The sequence below is a fragment of the Neoarius graeffei genome, chromosome 3 (genome assembly GCF_027579695.1).
Source record: "Neoarius graeffei isolate fNeoGra1 chromosome 3, fNeoGra1.pri, whole genome shotgun sequence".
Lineage (NCBI taxonomy): Eukaryota > Metazoa > Chordata > Actinopteri > Siluriformes > Ariidae > Neoarius > Neoarius graeffei.
Genome location: NC_083571.1, coordinates 38,576,875 through 38,598,076, shown reverse-complemented (window position 1 = coordinate 38,598,076; position 21,202 = coordinate 38,576,875).

The following is a 21,202-nucleotide window of genomic DNA, read 5'->3' as shown; positions in this document are numbered from 1 at the left end:
TTACCATGGGTTAGTGGCTGGCTGTGAAGGAAAGGGCCTGGCGGGGTTTCTGAAGACGGTGAATCTGAAAAATAGTAAGCAGTCAGTTTTCCTCCCTCAGCTGGCCAAGGAGAGCAATGACGGTGCTGATGCCCATGTCTGTTAAGTAACACCAAACATTAGGACTTTTATTTCACATTGCTGGTCATTTATGACCAGTGATTACAGTTGTGGACTCACCACGCAGCAACTGATTGTTCCCCTGTTGCGATGGCAGAGGTGTGGCTGAAATATCAGAGAGTACAATTTAGTTCACTTCAAGGTGCGCCTTAATTTAATTTCTGTTCTAAATTCACAATTTTCATGTTGATTGATTGATTTCCTCTTTGACTTACCATGGAAGCGGTGACGTGGCTGGGGTGAATCTGAAAAATTGTATAGTCAGTTGATCAAAACGCATCTACATAGATATTTGTTTGTTGTTTTGTTTTTTTAGTCGTTTATGGCATAAATCAAGGCAATGCATAGTTACCATGGGTTAGTGGCTGGCTGTGAAGGAAAGGGCCTGGCGGGGTTTCTGACGACGGTGAATCTGAAAAATAGTAAGCAGTCAGTTGATCAAAACATATCTTCACTTACTCACTGGTATTTTAATTTCTGGCATAAATAAAGGAAATGCATAGTTACCATGAGTTAATGGCTGGCTGTGAAGAAACAGGCCTGGCTGGGTGTCTGAAGACGGAAATGAAAGCATTATTATTTCAGACAACTTCTAGGTCTTTAGTAGAACAACAACAACAAGTGGTACAGATAGTCACCTTCATTAAGGGAGGGGAATTGCCACTCGCTGTCCAGCTGAGTGGCGTCAATAGATGGTGGCCTCCTCCCCCTACGGCTTGGTCCTGCCTCCTCCTCGCTGTCCTCCTCCAAATACCTTTTGTTTGGTCTTTAAAATAAACCCAGGACCTTACTGACACAGCTCAAAACACAAACGAAACCGTAATTGAACTTATAACTGCAAGTTGTGATTTAAAAAAGAAAACACTTTTACCGTCTTTTCCTTGGCCCCATCTCACCATCATCCGATTGCAGGTCTGCTGTAAGGCAGCCTTCCTCAAGCGATCGGGTCAGGTAACGTCTTGCTTTGGCAAAGGTGCCTGAAAGGGAAGGCAGTCTTAATGAAATTGGCTTAATGCAATATTGAAGTATTGTCATTGGTTTAATGAAGTAGCTATGCAGCTCACCACAGGTTGCCAGCACCCTTATTTTTTGATGGAATTGCCATCCTTGTCCCGGGGGGGTGCAGTTCATGGCGGCCTTCACAGCTTTGTTTCCGCCAAAGGGTGGCCAGTAGCATCCCACTTCTCCGTCAACATCTACCACCCAGCTGGACGACACAACTGCTGCACTCCGGTCTTGGAATTCCACAACTTTCCAAATCTGTGCCATCTATAATAAAAAAAATAAAAAAAGTACTCCATGGAAAGGATAGTTAGTGCCTGCCATCCAGCTGGAGTACTCCAACTGTCCAGATTCCTTCTAATGCATAAGTAAAGATGTGTTTCTTTGTGTGTGTGTGTGTGTGTGTGTGTGTGTTTTTTGTGTTTTTTTTTCTTCCCATATAGGTTTACGAATGGTGACGAAGAGGGATTGCCACAAAGGTCTCTCCATCTGGGAACAACACACATTTGCCCTGGACAACCTCAAGCCGGTCAACGTTAAGGCAGCTGTCTATGCCAAATACTCTGTAGCAGCCAATGCTTGTGGAGGGGCAAGGATAGTGGAAATATGACTCCCTCCTCTTGAATTTCATGTAAACCACAAAGACAGAGTCACCATGTTTAATTATGTTTTTCACCATTACGATTTCATTTTTAATCACTAGGCAATCATCGCCCTGCTTTGAAGAAAAACAGAAATCATTGAAATGCACTTTTTTAAATTGCTGGCCAGAACTTAAGTGTTGGGGTAATGGGCCCTCCTGGTGTGGGTGTAACAACTGTGGTTGTGTAGGTGGTGGTGGAAATAAACAAACTGGCTCCTCTGAAAGGCGTTTGACAACCTGTTGTAAAGGTTGAGATGGCTTGCGTAGCATTTTTTTTAGTTTACCCAAATAATTCTCGTAAGGAAAGGATGAGATGTTGTCTAGGGAACCATACTGGCGGTGCTCATGTGTCAGATGTTTTGTTTGATGTACGCTAAACACAATCTCGTCTTTACCATACACCTCTCCAAAATGCTTTACAAAAGCCATTAACAATTTTTCAGAAAAACAAACCATACTTTCAGAAATGTTTGGTGAGAGTAGCAAAAACATGGCCACAGAAAACAACATGAAGTTTTCATAGAGATCTTGTGGAAGAATGTCCCTCAGAACTAATGGCCCACTGTAAATCATAAATTGGCGCAGCTCTGCTGCTTTCCACCTATCAGTTTCGGCGAGTTCACGGGGTTTCCGTGCAAATTCAGCTGGAGTATAGGGATGAAGCTGTATTAACTTTTCGGAGATGGCTTTAATGGCTCTTGTAGGCTGCCTTGTAGAGTTTTTCCCCCTCATCCAAAAATGTATCAACTTTTTCATAACGCCAAGGCAACATAAATGCATATAATCTATTGGGAAGGCAGACACCATTTTCACCAGACCCCTCAGAGGACTTCTGTTGATGTGGTGGTCCTCATCTACCATATTTTCAAACTCCTCGTCTGACCTTAGCCTAACATCAGTCTCAGGATACGTCATTTTTTTCTGCCAAATACCAGTCTGATGGCATTTATCGCATCCGGAGTACCCATTATGGCATTTAATTTGTTTTACAAATGCTCGAGCAGGAGCATCACAAATGAAGGATGAAATGGCCACCCTCAGCTTTCTACCTCCAAATGTTACCCCATTGCAAAGCAGATCAGAGAGGTCTTTAACAAATTGCGTCAGATAATCAAACACATTGGAGGGTTTTCCAGGGCCACAAAAGATGCCAACTAAAAACGGTGTTCTGGTGTAATCGCAATCAATCAGTGCCAAAATAGGCCAAAACTGAAGCCTGGTGCTTTTGAAAATAGGGAGACCATCGATGTTAAATTGAACTCTTATTGTTTGAATAACATCTGGTAAATGGATGGTGCTTAATTTGGACAAAATTCCCTTTGCCAAGCCAAAATGGAAGTATTCCCCATTACCTACGGTCTGTAATGGTACTGCAGGCTTAGTGCCCAATAAGGTCCTAGCATCCTTGGGCAGTTCAGGGTGGCTTGTTCTCAAAATGGTCAACAGAGCAGTAATGGCAATCAAAGGCACAGAGAATGATGCAGCCCAGTGTTTTAATTTTTGGTGAAGCCCTGACTCTTCAAAAGAGTCACCATCAATATGACTGTCACTGTCACCCTCTGAAGACATGCTACTGCTGTCAGACTCTGCATCACTGCACCCTCCCAACTCAACAGAATCCCCACCATCCTCATCTAAACCCATTGATGATGCAGGCCTGGGTGATGCAATTGAAGGAGAGACTTGAGCAGCAGGATTACCCAGAGCTGACTCAAAATCGGACAGAATCTGCCTTTCTGACATTTCAGTAGCTGTCACAACACGTCTTCTTTTTTGACCAATAAGAAGCCATGTTCTCTCCCCTAAAGAAATAAATGTCTGCAGTACCTTTTGAGGGAATGACGGGGTAGTGGTCTTCAGGTTCCATTGAGGTAAACATGGGGGGAACAAAGACAACAACATTTACGTCATTACATTTGAAATAACCTTACACACACACACACACACACACACACACACAGTTCAAACAATTGTTTTATAGAAAGTTCTGTTTTAATACCAACAATGTTTTAACAATGTCTGGAGTCATGTTCTAATGGCTGCGACCCATACTGCCCTACAAAGCCAAAAGACCTTAATATCACTTAAGGTCAACATGAGTTATTGCCATTTTTGGAACAGAGGACATCAGTTGTATCATGTGATGAATTATTTCGAGTCATTTCTGTTTTTTTCTGGTAACAATAAGACGTCGTTTTTACCGTAACTTCCAAAAGCAAAGGGAAAACCAAGGCAGAAGCCTTTAATGAGTCTGATGAGTTAAGGTCTTTTGGCTTTGTAGGGCAGTATAGGCCTACAGCATTACAAAGCCCAGCCCCCTCAAGCCGGGTATAGCTACCAGTTATAACCACGGCCTATATACTCGATTGAAATGCTTTGTTTTCACTCCATCAAGACCACTACTTTGACTAGTTTTTGACTAAACAATGCATCTGCATGTTTATTGTATTAGTTGAGGGAATATAAGCAATTTCGTTCGTGGTACCTCAAACAAAGTGGTCACTACAGAAGCGTTGGTAGCTGCATAATCTTTAAAGTTCATGGCCGCAAGGCGCGACCCATGGCTACACAAAAGAACAGGTCAGCTCAAAACGACATGCGACCTAGGCCTACATGCTCGATTTAAACGCTAAGTTTTCACACCAACGCTAAGTTTTCACTCCAACAAGACAACTACTTCGACTCGTTTTTCGATTGAATAATGCATCTGCATGTTTATTGTTTCAAATGGACACACACACGCACACACGCGCACACACACACACACACACAGTTCAAACAATTGTTTTATAGAAAGTTCTGTTTTAATACCAACAATGTTTTAACAATGTCTGGAGTCATGTTCTAATGGCTGCGACCCATATAGCGTTACAAAGCCCAACCCCCTCAAGCCGGGTATAGATCTCGATTTAAACGCTAAGTTTTCACTCCAACGCTAAGTTTTCACTCCAACAAGACAAGTACTTCGACTCGTTTTTCGATTGAATAATGCATCTGCATTGTTGTTGTTTCAAATGGATACTAGTTGAGGGAAATTTCTCCAACGCGTGATATGACTGAAGTTCATCATAACTTCTTAAACTGCTTGAAATTGTATTCGAAATTCCCTTTATTAATAGTGACTGAATAATGGTACGTACCAGATGTCCAGGGATGAATGAAAATGTAGCGTGGTCCAGTGTTTTTCTCAATGTTGTTTCAATGGTCCAAGCGTAACAGCAGGCCGATCCACAAGAGAGTCGCGATCCAACCGAGTGGTGTGGGAGTTTCACGTGCACCCAGGTATATAACGAAAATGACGTCATCCAGTAAACAGCAGTGGTAATCGCACTGCATTATGGGACATTATGAATTAAATAATTATAATTATAAATTATAATTATAAATTATAATTAATTTATGATCATCTTGGAAATGTTAAGTTATTTGCAAAAAAACTTTCAAAGTCAAATCCATTGCTGAGTTAAGAAAGTAAACTGGTTTTTGTTCTTTTTTTTATCATTTACTTATCATTATCACTTATACTTATATCATTTACTCGTATCTATGTGTAAGCAGGATAAGACAAACAGTGGCAATTTATATTCTGAACAGCTCATCCTACCAATGTTGAAAACTGGCCGGCAAAAGTGACGATGGTTCAACATCGTATATTCGACCTTCTCTGACGGTCGACAGATCAACCTTTACCCACGGTGATTCAACAGTGATAAATCGACCTTCTCCGACGGCGGAGAAATCGACGTTTCACGGCGCCATTTCAGCGTTGATTTTCTGACTTACGACGGAAACCGACCATTCTGACCAAGAATCGGTGCCGTTTCAACGTCCCTCTGCTATCTGGGCTTATATCAATCAAATATTACCATTTTAGCAACTGCAATCTGAGCTCCTGCTCAGAACATTCAATGTACATATAAGACAGTGAATATACCCAGGTAATGTAAGTGGCCACTTAAGAGAGAGCTAAATACCGAGATAACTATAAACAAAGACTGCAAGAGTTGCATGTCTATAATACAAAGCCAGTAACTGCAATCTGAGCTCCTGAGTCTAATAGACTGAGATAACTATACAATGATTGTGTGAGTTGCATCTGAACAAGTCCTATAATAAGTCTTAGTTCCCAAGACTCAGTGGATTTCAAGCAGATTTTCTTCAGAGCCATTGCAAAAATCAACATCTCTCACAGACCTATCCAGCCGCTGTCGTAAAAATCAAAGTGAGGTTCACGCCCAAAACAGCACATGTCCCATGTACATACACAGCGTATAGTGAGTACAGGGATACCCTATTAATGAACACGAGCAGTAGCCGGACAGCCGACACGTATGTGCGCGCAGTGTTAGGACTTGGGACTATCTGGGCCTCTAGAGGCCGCTATGTTACCTTTGTTTTTTGTTATGTTTGTTTTGACAGCTAGAGGCCGCTATTGTCTCTGTGTTCTGTGTTTGTTTTGACAGCCATGTGCTCCTTTGTTTTCATGTGCCTTTTGCCCCACCTGTTCGTTATTTTCTGCCCCGCCTAGTTTCTTAATTACCCTGGGTATATATACTTCCTCAGTTTGGTCTCTAGTTACTGAGTCTTTGTTCTGTTTCTGGCTAGTCTCCCCTGGGCCCTGTACTACGAAGCGGGTTTTCTGGCTTACCAGGGTAACTTCGAGAGTAACTTGATCACGTGCAGCGTAACTTCCCGATTAACCCATACTACGAAAGTTGGCTATGTTCAAACCGAGGTATGCTGCCATGGCAACTTACGCTGCATTTCAAACCTGCTCGTCTCAGGTTATGTTCTTGGTTAACCCGAGGTTTCCGATTAACCACACCCTTTTTAAACACCACCTCTCCACCGACATTTCCTCTAGAGACAATGCCAGCGTACCTGGATGACCCGTGCGATATCGGAGCGCAGATTAGAGATGGGATTTATGGCTCTTTGATCGGATCCGCATCTTTGTGATCTGTTCTTTGAAAAGAGCCGTTCAAAAGACTGGCTCATTTGGCTCTTTTTAAATATTTATTCAGTTTTAAGAAGACAGCGTCTAAAGAAGCCAGATCCCTCTGCTTAGACAGTGACATCAATATTTCTGGACATACCTTTTATATAAAGCAACCTAGACTTACATTATTGTATTAACCCCTAAACGCTCATAAATAACCATTAAAAAACAATGAGGGCTTCAATGAATGTCCATGCAGAACGGCTTTTCTGTTAAAAAAAAAAAAAAACACTCAAGAACATAGTTATCAAGAACGCAAGAATATTTTATCGAAAAACACTTGTTTTACAAAAATTTTTAAGTCTGAGATACAAAATAGATACAACTACAATAAATATAACACAAGAACTAGTTATCACACAAGAACATTTTAATAGAAAAAAAACAAACTTTCTATATTAAAAATATTGAAATTGTAACAAAAATAGATACAACTAAACAGTCAGATAAATAGATAAAGTTATAACAAGAACACAAGATTATTTTAATAGGAAAAAACAAACTATTAATGCAAAAAATATATTATTAGAAAAATAGATACAACTAGACAAACAGATAAATAAATAAAATACACATAAATAGAACAAACAAAATGACGATAGAATAAATTAAATGAACGTCCGTGCAAAGTAGTTTTCCCACAATATTATCATTAATATCACACAACAACATTATAAACTATATACAAAACAATTTGAACTATTAGGCAAACAGATAAAACTTGAATAAATAAAAGGCAAATGAATGCTTGCTTGCACGCACGCACACACACACACCATTATGAATGATGTTTTTATATTTCATTTTCACCTGTTGCCAGGTGCGTTTGGCACTGCTGTTGCCTCTGAAATGTTCACAGGACATAAACCAACTTAGTCAAAGGGACTGAACAGTCAGTCATCCTAATTCATGTGACTCTGTGCACATATCAGCTTAAGTAGGCTATTCCATGAATTTACCATACCAAATTTTATTCAGGATTTTTCGGACATTAAACAAGCTATATATGACTGGGGCCATGTCGAAGGACCATTTTCTGTGACTTGTGATTGATCATGAAGCTTTCTCTCATCCTATACTTCTGTTCTGGAACATGTAGAAGGGAGAATGTACTTACGCATTTACCCGATCGGCAATTCGTTGCCAACATGCTTGCCGCTCCTTATTGGCAGCCGCTGTGTTAGATTTTTCTCTTAATGTTGTTTTGAACTCCTCGTAGCTTTGCATTATGACAGCGCATTCTTCCTCCGTGAAGTACGGCGACCGTGCCATTGTGAACAGTGGTGATTTGCGCTGATAACCTCCCCTTTCACGTGAACGCGCATTAACCCTGATTAGGTTAAACCAGGTTCAACAAATCAACTTCATAACTGGCGTCGTAGTACCGTTTAACCCCAAACAAGATAACCAGGTTTTGTCAACCCCGGTTTAGCAGGGGAACCCTGGGTTACTTCTGGGTAGGTTGACCTCCGTTCGTAGTACAGGGCCCTGGTCTGTGTACCTTTGCCTGTGTGCTTTTGGGGATTTTGCTTTCTTGGGACTTTTTGGATTGTTCTTTGCCATTTTGTATCTTCTGAGCGTTGGGATTTTTGCCTCTTCTTTCTTGGGACTTTTTTGGACTGTTTATTTGCCATTTTGTATCTTCTGAGCGTTGGGATTTTTGCCTCTTCTTTTCTCGTTTTGGATTTTACTTTTGTGGATTTTGTTTTGGACTTTTCTGATTTTCTGAGCTTTGGCATTAAATTGTTTTGAACTCTACTTTTGTCTCTCTCCTCTGTATTTGAGTCATTCCCCTGGTGGCCTAGTGGGGGTTTGCTGGGTTACCATGCCAGCGACCTGGGTTTGATTCCCAGCAAAACCTAACATGCAGTTTGCCTGCTGCAGCATCTCATGTTGGCTTGTGAACATGCATGTTAACGATACCATAAACATAAAAGGATGGTGCACACCCTTTACGGTACATGTAGTCTACAGTGCAGTCCGGGAATACAGTATGTTATGTCGTTGCACAAAGTTCCCATGCCTTGTTAAAATCCAGCAGGACTCGCCCAGCTTGCTTTTTACTGCATTCGCATCATGAGCGGAAAAAAAAACTAAGCTCAGACATACTATTAAATATAAATTTATACCATAAACTCTTCAGCTCAATCCCACAGAACTATTTATTTTGTTAAAACATTATTAATTAAGGGTGGCATGGTGGTGTAGTGGTTAGCGCTGTTGCCTCACAGCAAGAAGGTCCTGGGTTCAAGCCCCGGGGCTGGTGAGGGCCTTTCTGTGTGGAGTTTGCATGTTGTCCGTGTGGGTTTCCTCCGGGTGCTCCGGTTTCCCCCACAGTCCAAAGGCATGCAGGTTAGGTTAACTGGTGACTCTAAATTGACCGTAGATGTGAATGGTTGTCTGTGTCTATGTGTCAGCCCTATGATGACCTGGTGACTTGTCCAGGGTGTACCCTGCCTTTTGCCCGTAGTCAGCTGGGATAGGCTCCAGCTTGCCTGTGACCCTGTAGAACAGGATAAAGCGGCTAGAGATAATGAGATGAGATTATTAATTAAATAAAAAACGGCAGGCATATCTCGGTATCTGCAATACTAAAACTTTTTTTTTTTTTGATAGGGGTCACACACCAGGTGCGCTCTCCCTTAAATTCTCACCAGTGTTCTTGAACATCTCTGCTATCGGCCTGAGACAGTCTTAAAGTGATCCACATAACAATAAGTGAGGTATCTGCTGAAATCTGGTAGATGTTTCGGTCGGGGGGGGGGGGTTGGTCTTTTTTTTCGGGTCTGTTGGTCATGGTTAAAAACGGGGACATTTCTGGGGACATCTCCAGCCAGGGACAGGCCACCAGGGACTTTCCCCAGAAAACGGGGACATCTGGTCACTCTATGTTTTACTGAATGAACACGAGGCTAGTTTTTTTGTCAATAAAAATAAGTGTTTAAAGTGAGTTATGATGATGGTATTATATTTTTGTCCATCGCTGTGTCTGTACGCTGCTGCTTTGAGGTCACTGTCAGGGACATGACACAACATCCACACGCAGAGATTATTAAAGAGCAGCAGGAATAAAAAGGAGAAAAGAAATAAAAACACAGAAAGCATTCAGAGAGAGAGAGAGATGAAGGAATGGAGAGATGATCCTGTTGGACATTAGCATGCATCTCCTTCAGCAGAGAGAGTGACAGCCTCAGAGGGCCGAGAAGAATTTTATCTCTCCGTTCTGTCAGTAGTGAGCGTGGAATACTGATGTGGAGAGAAAGATTACTTATTTTTTTCTCTTTCATTTTTCAAGTTATTTCTTCTCTCTTTCTTTCATTCTTACTCTGCCATTCTCTTTCTCTCTTTCTTTTTCTACCTCAATCATCATCAGCACCTGTAGCTTTGTGCTATAAGCACCACCCCTTCTGTCCTGTGGTGCATGATGGGAAGGTCTCATCTCATCTCATCTCATCTCATCATCTCTAGCCGCTTTATCCTTCTACAGGGTCGCAGGCAAGCTGGAGCCTATCCCAGCTGACTACGGGCGAAAGGCGGGGTACACCCTGGACAAGTCGCCAGGTCATCACAGGGCTGACACATAGACACAGACAACCATTCACACTCACATTCACACCTACGGTCAATTTAGAGTCACCAGTTAACCTAACCTGCATGTCTTTGGACTGTGGGGGAAACCGGAGCACCCGGAGGAAACCCACGCAGACACGGGGAGAACATGCAAACTCCACACAGAAAGGCCCTCGCCGGCCCCGGGGCTCGAACCCAGGACCTTCTTGCTGTGAGGCGACAGCGCTAACCACTACACCACCGTGCCGCCCCGATGGGAAGGTCAGTAGAGGAAATGTCCATCCAACACACTTCATATGTTTGGTCAATTTTCATTGTGAACCTTTTATAGGAACTCAGGAATTTTTTGTCTGCTTGTTTTTGAAATAGTACAAAAACCGGGAATCTCTTCAGGAACACATGTACATTTTCTATGATTTTACTTCCTGGACTTTTGTACAGGAACCTTTTTATAGTTCCTACAACAGTGTCCTTACTTTTCTGTGGAGCTTCACAGTGACTTTCATTTTTTAACCAGGAACCTGTGGAGGAACCGTGGTGTTTTATTTCAGGAGAGAAAGAACTCTGTAAACGGTGTGTCTGCAGTCAAGGTTTTAACAGTGTTGCCTGATTCACCTGTAAAGTGTGTGAGAGGCTGCATTATTGTATGATCAGGTAACACAGTGCAGCGTGTATTACACGACTCTGTGTTTGTGTGTGTGTGTGTGTGCGCGCACGCGCATGCGTGGTGCCTCTGAACTGCTTGAGTGTGTGTGGTTTGATCAATGTGAATGGGTCAGCAACTTCATTTCCTGTGTGATGCTGTACATCAGGAAGCTTGTGCTTTTTATCCCAGGAGATGGAGAGGGTCAGACAGATCATGAAAAGGAGGCAGGAGGAGGGTGGGCTAGATTGGAGGAGGGAGGAGAGTGAGATAGATCATGAGAAGGAGTGAGGGTGAGATAGAGCAGGAGGAGTGAGGAGAGTGAGATGGAACAGGGGATGGAGGAGGGTGAGACGGATTAGGAAAAGGAGTGAGGAGGGTGAGACAGAGCGGGGGATGGAGGAGGGTGAGACAGTGAGGAGGGTGAGACAGATCAGGGGCCAGAGGAGGGTGAGATGGCTCAGGGGATGGAGGAGGGTGAGACAGAGCAGGGAATGGAGGAGGGTGAGATGGATCAGGAGAAGTAGTGAGAAGGGTGCGACAGATCAGGGGTCAGAGAAGCATGAGATGGATCGGGGGATGGAGGAGGGTGAGACGGAGCAGGGGATGGAGGAGGGTGAGACAGATTGGGGGATGGAGGAGGGTGAGACAGAGCAGGGGATGGAGGAGGGTGAGATGGATTGGGGGATGAAGGAAGGTGAGACAGAGCGGGGGATGGAGGAGGGTGAGACGGATTGGGGATGGAGGAGGGTGAGACGGAGCGGGGGATGGAGGAGGGTGAGATGGATTGGGGGATGGAGGAAGGTGAGACAGAGCGGGGGATGGAGGAGGGTGAGATGGATTGGGGGATGGAGGAGGGTGAGATGGATAAGGAGGAGTGAGGAACAAAGGAGCGTGAGAATGAGAGGTGACAGAGGAGGGTGAGATGGAGAGAGGGACACAGGAGAGTGAGAATGAGAGGGGGATGGAGAAGGGTGAGAATAAGAGGGGGACAGAGGAGGTTGAGATGGAGACAGGGATAGAGGAGGGTGAGAATGAGAGGGGGATGGAGGACAGTGAGATGGAGAGAGGGACGGAGTAGGGTGAGAATGAGAGGGGGATGGAGGAGAGTGAGATGGAGAGAGGGACGGAGGATGGTGAGAATGAGAGGGGGATGGAGGAGAGTGAGATGATGAGAGGGACGGAGGATGGTGAGAATGAGAGGGGGATGGAGGAGAGTGAGATGGAGAGAGGGATGGAGGAGGGTGAGAATGAGGGGGGGTGGAGAAGGGTGAGACAGAGGGATGGAGGAGGGTGAGAATGAGAGGGGGACAGAGGAGGGTGAGACAGAGGGATGGAGGAGGGTGAGAATGAGAGGGGAATGGAGGAGAGTAAGATGGAGATGGGCACAGAGGAGGGTGAGAATGAAAGGGGGCAGAGGAGAGTGAGATTGAGATGGGGATGGAGGAGGGTGAGACGAATTGGCAGACAGCCTGAAGAGTTGAGAGAGATGAAGGAGAGTGATGGATCTGTCATGAAAGCATGTTGTTCTCTTCCACTTCACTCGCCCTTCTCCTCCTCCTCTTTTTTCTCCCAGGACTCTGACTATCACCCCTTTTATCTCTTTGTCTCTTAAACGTCGTGCAGAATCGACTTCTTCACTTTTCTAATAGCACACACTGCGAGTAAACGCTGAGATCTGCACTTCCCGACTTCACACACCTGAATCTCTCTCTCTCTCTCTCTCTCTCTCTCTCTCTCTCATATTCTCTTTTGGTCTCTAGTTCATACACTTTTCTTTGTCTGATCTCCTTGGGATTCTGGAAAACCTGGAAATTTATGGAATATTTTAGCAGTAAATGAAAAACTCCCTGATGATTTTCTTAAAAGAGTGTGAATCCTGATGATTCCTTTGCAAGAGCAGGAGCGCTGTCGAGTCCCTAAAAACAGCCGGAGTTCTGATGATTCCTTCAAACAACAGGAATCCTGGTGATTCTCTAAAAACAGAGCAGGATTCCTGATTATTCCATAAAAGAAGTGTATCCCTGATTATTCCCAGGAATTAGCCATTTTTTCTTGTCCTAAGGAAACGGGGGATGTGTTTGTGGCTGCATGCTCCGGTGTTTAAACTCTTATAGGTTTTGTATGCGAGCTCATCCGTGGTCAGGAAGAACATATGGAGCACCAATCAGATTTCAGCTGTCAGACTGTCCCTCCAGAGAATTCCTGATCCAGAAGAAAACCTCATGCATCCCACGCCATGGACAGTAAAATTCCACATAGTCAATGGCATCCCACTTTTATTATTTTTATGGTTTTATTTCCACCCTAATGGAGGATGAAAAGTGAAAATTTCAGAGGAAATAATGTGAGCGTGAAGGTCTGGAACGTTAAGTTATTAATGCATTTTTAATCGAGGAAAATCGATGTGTGTTAGCGGTGAAATCGAAGCAAGCTGTCGGACACGCAGGAATAAACGAAGACAAACGAGTGAAAAGATGTTCATTAAACGACAATAATGGAGTCAATTAGTGCAGCATGCATGATTCATTAACACTCTAACCACACACGCACACTCTCTCTCTGCACACACACACTCAACACAGACAGAAACACACACACACACACACACACACACACACACACACACACACACACACACACACACACACTCTCTCTCTCTCTTTCTCTCTCTGCACACACACACTCAACACAGACAGAAACACACACACACTCTCTCTCTCTCTCTCTCTCTGCACACACACTCAACACAGACAGAAACACACACACACACACACACACACACACACACACACACACACACACACACACACTTTCTCTCTCTCTCTCTCTCTCTCTGCACACACACACTCAACACAGACAGAAACACACACACACACACACACACACACACACACACACACACACACACACACACACACTCTCTCTCTCTCTCTCTCTGCACACACACACTCAACACAGAAACACACACACACACACTATCTCTCTCTCGCTCTGAACACACACACACTCTCTGAACACACACACTCTCTCTCTCGCTCTGAATACACACACACACACACACACACACACACACACTCTCTTTCTGAACACAACACACACACTCTCGTTCTGAACACTCTCTCGCTCTGAACACACACACTCGCTGTGAACACACACACACACACACACACACTGTCTTTCTCTCTCTGAACACACACACTCTATCTCTGAGCATATTCAAAATATGTCTGAGTAATAATATATGCACCGTACATTCACGTCAACTACTGCACAGAGTTTTATAAATAATCTCCCAGAGTTATCAACTTTGACTGGGTCACTGTCAGCCCCCGCAGAACTTGATCAGGGAACTGAATGCTTCGAGTCAACGTTTCGCTATACTTTAGATAATGTAGCTCCACTTAAAAGGAAAATGATTAGAGAGAAAAAAATAGCACCCTGGTATAACGATGACACTCGCACATTAAAACAGACCACTTGAAAATTAGAACGTAAATGACATCAAACAAAATTGGTAGCGTTCAAATTAGCATGGAAAGAGAGCCTCCTGAAGTATAGAAAAGCTCTTAGTGCTGCTAGATCAACATATCTCTCCAACCTAATAGAAGATAACAAAAATAATCCTAGAGTCCTATTTAATACTGTAGCAAAATTAACTAGAAAAAAAAACACTATAGGCACATGCACACCTGCAGCATGTAGTTGCAACGACTTCATGAATTTTTTCAATGGCAAAATTGAAAACATCCCAAAAAAATTCAAACCACTAATTTAAGGTCAGACAACTTAAAGCAGATACGCAGAACCATGGCCTCACTTTCGTTTATAAATGCCTTGAGACTTCAACAATGGCACAGGAATAGTTTCAAGCATTAATAAATCTAATATAGTAATTTTTACGATTAAAGTAATTCATATCGGTAGCGGTCTGAGTGAATGACCTTGACGTCTGTAACGTCACAGCAGGAAGTCTATCAGTCTCATCGCTATTTCTGCTATACTAAAACACAGAGCTGACTGCAACTCCAATCCTCCATTTTGAGCTAATTTATCGCCATGCCACGTAGATGTGTTGCTGGCCGGTGCAGCAACACGACAGAAGGTGAATTTATGTTGCATTCATGGTCCAAGAATGTTCAAACTGCAAAGATTTGGATGCATTTTGCGAGAAGTTTACGGGCACATTGGGCGCCTATGAAGTGGTCTCTCCTCTGCTCTGCTCATTTTACTGAAGACTTGTACGAGACCTCTGATCTGTTGAGGAGCGTTGGCTATAAGCCCGTATTGAAAGAGGGTGCAGTACCAACAATTAAACAAAACTACAAGAAAAGGAAAGTATTTGTTTCATTTATTTTTTTTAAAAAGTAAGTTCAGTTGCACCAGTTCTCCCAGAGTGTGAGCCAAGGGTTGTTGGTAAAACCTGGGATGGGACATATCGCTCAGGCAGTGACCTCCCCGTGGTTGTTGCTAAAACAGGTGACGTCCCGTTCCATCCCGGGTTTTAGTAATTGCCTGAACCGAGCAGTAATGGCGGAGTACTCAGTCATGGAGAAAATGGAGAATGAGTGGTGCAGCCGTCTGATTTTCTCCACTGGATATCGCTGCCATCTCACCCTTATGTGGAAGAAGCAAATGAAGGGAGAACTGAACAAACAACTGAAAGTCAGATTGTTTTAAAACAATCGGCCATAAGATCGGCCTTCAGGAAGCGAGGACACAGACGGGTAAGCTGCGACTCTCATTTGGATAAAAAAAACAACAACAAAAACAACTTGTTGTTTACCTGCATTTAGATTAATACATGTAACTTGTATTGTGTATTTAAGTTACCAGTATAAGATTATTTAATTTGCTTCAGAATGTGATTGTCTCAGTTCATCTAATTATTTAATTAGCCTTATACGTTTTATCAGTGAAAATGCATGCATGTACATGTATGTTGCATAAGTTATAACGCCTATCCTGTTTTAATGAGAGTCAACTCACAATCAATAAAGTCAAATCAGTCTTAGTTGAGCAAGTCGGTAACGCGATTTCTTACTTTCACCATAAATTTTTATTTATATGACTTTGGTCAATAGCTGTAAAAGGCCTCAGCCTAAAACCGGTTAACACAGTGACGTCACGCACTCAGGGCTGGCTGGCTCAGCAGGGCAGCTCGAATGCCAACTTTGCGGTCGATTTTAACTCTCAAAAATATATATTTTTTTTATTCCCATTTATGCAGCATACAAGAGTTAAGGATGGAGATACTATCCACTCAGAAATTTATTTAAAAATAAAGGTTCTGCGTATCTCCTTTAAGTGACAATTTAAGTAACCCTGTAGTTAACAATATAACTGTATCAGATCAGCAATTAGAATGTTTTACTCCCCTTAGAGAATTTGAACTAATTCCATTAATCTCCACATCAAAATCCTCAACTTGTGTACTAGATCCCTTACCTACATGTCTATTCAATCAGATAACACCTGAAGTAATTGAACCATTTCTAAAAGTAATAAATTATTCTCTTACGATTGGCTATGTACCCAAATCCTTTAAACTAGCAGTTATCAAACCCCTGATTAAAAAAACCTGACCTTGATCCCTGTCAGCTGTCCAATTATCAGCCAATATCAAGCCTCCCCTTTATCTCCAAGAGCTTTGAAAAAGCTGTGGCACAGCAGTTATATACAGGAATAACATCCATGAAATGTATCAGTCAGGATTTAGAGCTCATCATAGCACTGAGACAGCTTTGGTTAAAGTAGTAAATGACCTACTGTTGGCGTCTGATCAGGGCTGTGTCTCGCTGCTTGTGTTGCTTAACCTTAGTGCAGCATTTGATACCATTGATCATTCCATTCTTCTGGATAGACTATAAAATGTTGTGGGAGTTAAGGGAACAGCCCTCTCCTGGCCCAGGTCTTATTTAAAGGACATGGGACATGAAACATAAATGCACGCTATATCAGTTTCTTTCCATTAAAAATATGAAATAATTGCATCAACAAATACAAAATTATCTATTAAATTCAGCAAAATCGTTATATTCGTGATGATTATATGGCATTTCTGCTCGAGCTCCGATATGCATATTTTACAACCGGAAGAGCCGCTGTCACGTGATCATACATCACAAAAACTTTCGGGCACAGCACAAGCGGGTAGATGAATATGGAGAAGTGGATGGCAAGAAAATTGTTTTTATAGTCTTTAATGTACATTGAACATCATGGTGTATTGTGCTGCTTATGGTTGCAATAATTCCAATGGGAAATGCCCTGGAGTAAGTTTTTTTGCATTCCCCAAGGACCCGAAGCTGAGGAAAGTGTGGGCTCACTACTGTCGTAGAAAAAACTTTGTACCTACTGTTTCCCACAAACTGTGTTCGGACCATTTCACAGAGGATTCTTTCAACATTAATACTCAGGTACTGAGCGATATTAATTGCCAAGCCAAATTTAAGAGGTTACTTAAAGATGGAGCCATTCCCAGCGTCCCAATTCAGGAACAAGACGGCGGAGTGAAACCCGAAGTGCTACGGCCACCACGAGGTGCATTCGCTAAGCAACTGAAAGCCGAGGTAAGGATTAGTATTATAATTTTGGGTGTATCAATTATTGATTATCATAATTCTGACTCATCTCTTTCGCCAAACGGCGTAGTGTTGTTGGCTGTGTGATGGCGTTTCGCCATTTTGAATGTTTTCATCTCGGACTCTGGAAGCATTGTATCCAGGGTTCGAATTATAAATTTGACCCTATGGGGGTCTCTATTTAAAAAAAAAAAAAGCAATGCATACTCGCTCTCCTGGACCAGCGCACTTTTGCGCACTGCAGTGCACAGCTTTCACACACAGGTGCGCGCATGCACGCACGCACGCACACACACACACGGTGTTGCATATATATATATATATATATATATATATATATATATATATATTGTTAAACAAAGGAAGATCGTTGTGAGATAGAGGACAAGTCTTCTTCGGACGTAACTTCACATTCGATTTCGCAGGCTGCAAATTTCAGTTTGCACGCATAGTGGTGTGGTGGTGAAGTACAGCCATACATGTTGCGGTTTAATAACACGTTCAATACAAAGTTATGGCTGCATGGTGATCGGAAATGAAACGAGTTTTATTTATATTTATATGGTGATATAGGCTATTCAAGCTTATTATGGTGATATATGACGTATTTGAGAGACTTCCACAGAAAATTAAGTTTGCTTCTTTTATGGGAGCCTGAGGGAATGGGAGCTCAGCTCCCACTGGCTCCCACGTAATTCGAACTATGATTGTATCTCAATCAATCTCGAAAAATATCAGCAAAAAAAAACTAGCTTGCAACGGACTTTAGCTAGATCTATGATGAACTTTCAATGTATGATACAAAAATAATACTTCTTTCAACAGATCATTAGCCTTTGAGCAGAATTGTTTTTAACTTACCAGGATGTGTTATCGAGCCGACCGCTTTCAGTTTCATGGGGATTGAATGAACTCTCACTCTCAGAATCATCTGACTCGTCAGAGTAAAGACAAGATCCATGTTCATGTGAATTTCCAGCTATCGGTTCGAATTGATAGGGTCTAACTTCACATCTCTGTGAAACATCGGGAATGTCACTGTCGATGGTGTCCATTTCGGTAACCTGTTTACATTAGATACCCACTGGCTCCTTGGAAAGTTTTTGTGACGTCACGGGTCACGTGACCACCTAGCTAATTAACGAATCATTGTTTTATGCTGATGTATAAAAAAGCTGAATAATGTGATGATTTTCACATTTTTGACACCCTGCAGTGATTTAGATGGCATTTCTTATGTCCTTTATACATAATTATACCCAGAAAAAAATCCATGTCCCATGTCCTTTAACTGATCGCTATCAGTATGTTGATGTAAATGGTGATTTTTCTATGCATACTGAGGTAAAGTTTGGTGTTCCACAAGGTTCTGCCTTAGGCCCACTGCTTTTTCCTTTATATATGTTACCTCTGGGTGATATTATTTGTAAACATTGTATTAGTTTCCACTGTTATGCTGATGACACACAGTTGTATGTTTCTGCAAAACCTGATGAGAGACACCAGCTTAATAGAATTGAGGAGTGTGTAAAGGACATTAGACACTGGATGCTTATTAACTTCCTTCTGCTTAACTCTGACAAGACTGAAGTACTTGTACTAGGACCACATGCAGCTAGAAATAAGTTTTCTGATTACACAGTAACTCTGGATTGCCTTTCTGTTTCTTCACGTGCAGCAGTAAAAGACCTCGGAGTGATTATTGACCCCAGTCTTTCATTTGAAACTCATATCGATAGCATTACCCAAGTAACTTTCTTTCATCTCAGAAATATTGCTAATATAAGAAATTTAATGTCACTACATGATGCAGAAAAACTAGTTCATGCTTTCGTTACCTCCAGGTTGGATTATTGTAATGCCTTACTGTCTGGATGTTCCAATAAGTGCATAAACAAGCTCCAGTTAGTTCAAAATGCAGCAGCAAGAGTCCTTACTAGAACTAGAAGAAATGACCACATCACCCCTCTCTTATCCACACTGCATTGGCTCCCAATCAGATTTCATATTGATTATAAAATACCACTATTGACCTTTAAAGCACTGAATGGTCTCGCGCCACAGTACCTGAGTGAACTTCTGCTCCTTTATGATCCGCAACGCCTACTTAGAACAAAAGGTGCAGGCTATCTGCTGGTACCTCGTATAATGAAGGCTACATCAGGGAGCGGAGCCTTTTCTTACAAAGCCCCACAGTTATGGAACAGCCTTCCAAGTAGTGTTCGGGAATCAGACACAGTCTCAGTGTTTAAGTCGAGGCTGAAAACATATCTGTTTAGTCAAGCCTTTTGTTAATAGTGTTTATGAGGTAAAGGTGTAGATCTGGAGGGTCCTCAGGCATAGAGTGTTTTGGTAAACTGGGATGTATGGATGCTGTCAGTCCCCCGCTCACTCGGGTTTGTTGACAGTGTAGTGGCTGCTGCTTTATGTCCCGGGGATCCCTCATGCCTGTGTTACCTTCTGGCTTTCCCCTTTTAGACACGCTGTCATAGTTAGTTTTGCCGGAGTCCCTGCTTGTACTCTGCGCAAAATGTATACTGTTCTTATGCATCAGGTGATATTGGGCATACCTAACAACCTGTCTTTTCTCTCTCTCTCTCTCTCTCTCTCTTTTTCTCTTTCTCCCCTCTCCCCCACTCTGTCTGTCCCTCTGAGTTACATGTCAATCCCGAGATCAAGATGCGGACCTCTTCTGCTCCTTGGACCTGCCTGATCCATCCTGATGCCCGACATCTGGTTGGAGTCTCATCGCATCACTCCTGTGGAGGACGGCCCCATATGGACAGTTGAAAGTCACACTTGGAGGACACTCTGGACACTTACAGTAATGCTTTTATGGCTGAGGACTACAGTTGACTTGCTAACTTTACGGCTGCAGTTGTCATGAACAGTTTTGCACTCAAGTTTCCATCAACGAACAGTTTATAACATCAACTAAACTGACTTCATGTTAAGACTGTTAAAAATGTTATAATCACGTTGTCTGTTTTTGCCCAAATGAGGATGGGTTCCCTTTTGAGTCTGGTTCCTCTCGAGGTTTCTTCCTCATGTCGTCTGAGGGAGTTTATCCTTGCCACCGTCGCCACAGGTGCGCTCATTGGGGACAGATTAGGGATAAAATTAGCTCATGTTTAAAGTCATTAAAATTCTGTAAAGCTGCTTTGTGACAATGTCTGTTGTTAAAAATGCTATAAAAATAAACTTGACTTGACTTCACACACACACTCTTTCTCTCTGAACACACACACTTCATTAAACACCCACTAGTAAGAACGCTGAAGCTGGCCAGTGGTTTGGGGCAGAGCCTGACTTGTGAATTATTCCTGAGCTATTATTGTTACTGTCTGTGTCTATGTGTCAGCCCTGTGATGACCTGGCGACTTGTCCAGGGTGTACCCCGCCTTTCGCCCGTAGTCAGCTGGGATAGGCTCCAGCTTGCCTGCGACCCTGTAGAAGGATAAAGCGGCTTGAGATAATGAGATGAGATGATGAGATGAGATTATTGTTACTCATTTAAGACAGAGGATCTGTGTTTGTGAGACTGTAAATGGTTTATTATGCGGTAGTTAATATGAGTGTAAAACAGACACATGGAAAATTAG